This window comes from Anopheles aquasalis, chromosome 3 (assembly GCF_943734665.1).
Source record: "Anopheles aquasalis chromosome 3, idAnoAquaMG_Q_19, whole genome shotgun sequence".
NCBI classification, from domain to species: domain Eukaryota; kingdom Metazoa; phylum Arthropoda; class Insecta; order Diptera; family Culicidae; genus Anopheles; species Anopheles aquasalis.
This window is the reverse complement of record NC_064878.1, coordinates 29,379,096-29,381,595: the sequence shown is the minus strand read 5'-3', so window position 1 is coordinate 29,381,595 and position 2,500 is coordinate 29,379,096. Positions and strand designations below refer to the sequence as shown.

General features: G+C 40.0%; 1 protein-coding gene across 6 annotated transcripts in view; it reads left to right on the top strand.

Annotated features, from left to right (window-relative positions):
* The window catches only part of LOC126575164 (adenylate cyclase type 2), a 28,559-nt gene that overhangs the window by 11,720 nt on the left and 14,339 nt on the right, over positions 1-2,500 (top strand). The gene's annotated exons all lie outside the window — the stretch shown is intronic.

The following is a 2,500-nucleotide window of genomic DNA, read 5'->3' as shown; positions in this document are numbered from 1 at the left end:
TTTTCTTATTGCTTGGTAAAGAAAGCGGGGAAGCTAAAATGAAAACAAATAATAAAATCTTTCTTCTTTTCAACAATGCGATATCTACACTGTTATCCATAACTTTTTCGAGAATCAATTCTCCAATAAAAAGTACAAAATATTCAATATATTCTTGCTTATTGTTTTTAAGAATATATCTAATCGCTACGAGATTGTAATGCCCGCTTGGCTCAGACCTACCGTTAGAAAGATTAACTTGGCTATTGCTACTTTTCATATTTAAATTCCAACATTTTATTAAAACCTTTCCTAAGCACGCCATCCTCATCACGCCACTGTATAGGAAGGCAAAGATATGCTGTAATAAATGCAAATTCCATAGAGGATAAAAACAGAATGCTGAAACCGTCCCTATCTTGCTGCTTCTTGTTACTCTTTGCGCGAAACCCCATTCGCTGCGACACTTGATACGCTTCAGGCACATTCGAGACGACCGTGTATGTAGCGGATGGCTTTTGACAGTCACGAAGTCGAATCAAGTCAGTCAACTTGCAAACAACTCTCGACCTTATCCGACAGCATGCACGAAGCAGGTATACTTGTTTTGTTATAAGCTACCTGATCGTGATAATGCGAAAAGGGTAAAATAACGAACAAAGTCGATTGGTGTTTACACTGAATTCTTAACTTATTATTCTATTATAAAAGTGAAAATTAAATGGAAAACAGACTACGCCAATTGGTACACAATGCAGATATACTTAGATGGACAGTTTCTGTTTACATGTTGTTAGACTAAAGTCTCTTTATGATTAAATAAAAGTGCCATCCTCTAAATGCTCGGAGGCGGTATGATGAGGATGTCGCTAGTTAAGCGACAAGTGCACGACATAACGTAGTGTCGGTAACATACAAGCTACTACAAGAACCAGACCCTGTGAGTCGCTGCCTCTTTACCGAAGGAAAGAAGGCAGTTGAAGGATAGCGTATCCTTTTGACAATTTTTGTTTGCCCGTTTGCTAAAGTACCCTTCGCATCTCGTGTATTACCCTTTAGCGATTTGGATTCATTTTTCATCCGCCAAGTGTGTTCCGGCAAGAAACTTGGACGCTGTTTAAATTTTTTCCTGCTTCGAAGCTGCTGTACCGCACGCCAACTTGAGCGGAATAAATTATCATGCAATTGTTTTGCTGTTTGCCTTTCTATTTTGCCATACAGAAAACAAAGATAAAGACGATAAATAGCAGCATAATAGATGGCATTTTTATGGTCGCTTTTAATGCAAAAGAAGATGATAAATAAACATACCATTCTAGAAAATATCCTTCGATATTCTTTTTTAAACCATCAAATATTGCCAAACCAGCTAACTCGCTAGTCCCTAACCCTAATTAGCCTTCCATCTTTCGGCAAATGAGCAATCCGATCGATATTGTGCCAACTTTTACGATCGAAAAAGGGGTTTGATTAAACGAAGCTCCCCAATTAATCGGGTCGTCCACTATGGGATCACTCGAAATCTCGTCCATCTGTCGGTCCCATCATCACCCAGCCTGATTGCAATCATATAAATCATTCAAAAGTCAGCCACACATTTCTACCACATTCCTCGCTCTGGTTTCGCGGCGCTCTGCTCTCGCCACTACACCACCGAAAAGATGAGCATAAGCCAAAAAAACAAAAATACGAAAAAAAAAAAACAAGCAAGTACCGGGGGTTGATTCTCGGGAAATCGTAAAACTTGATTCGCTGCTACCTTCAATCCACTGCACCAGTGCTGAAGGCGTAGGGGTGACCTGATGGGGAATTTGAGTAAAAGATCAACCAAGAAATCACCAAGAAAGCACCGAGTTTATCCACGCTGCCAAAGAAAGCGCGAGAGAGAGAGAGTTTTTGTTCTGGACATAAACTCACGAGGACGCGCTCTGCCCCACGCGACTTTGCTCTTGTCTGATATTCATTCTGTTGGCAGATACTTCCGCAAACTTTGCTTGTTGACACCAGTACGATATACTTTGGACAAATATGTCAAACTTTTGAAGAAAAAAATCGTCAAACTTTGCACCGCATCTGCTTAAACCCATTATGAAACTATAGCAAAACTTTAAACAAACACAATGGGAAACCAAACTTTGTCGAACTTCTTATAATGGAAGTGGTAAAAGATATTTTAATTTCATTTTGAAAGGCTCTCTGTACATCAAGGGCACCCCTTGCCACTATTAGGAAAAATAGGAAAAAAGGAAATCTTTCGCAAAGTGCTTATTCTAATTTTGAATGAAATTTCCCAATCAATGCAATCAACCGTTTTGGCCCGGAAATGGCATTAGAAGAGTACGAACGGGAACCGAGAAGCAACAATCGAAATGAAAGCAAACGTAAGAATACGAAATTGATTCCGACGGATATTTGTCATTAAATCCTGCTGCTGCTGCTGCTCCTGATGACAGTCGGCATCTCAGTTAAGGCGCAATCGAACGTCGCCGCAGCGTACGAGCTGGATTGTCGTGAAGTTGTA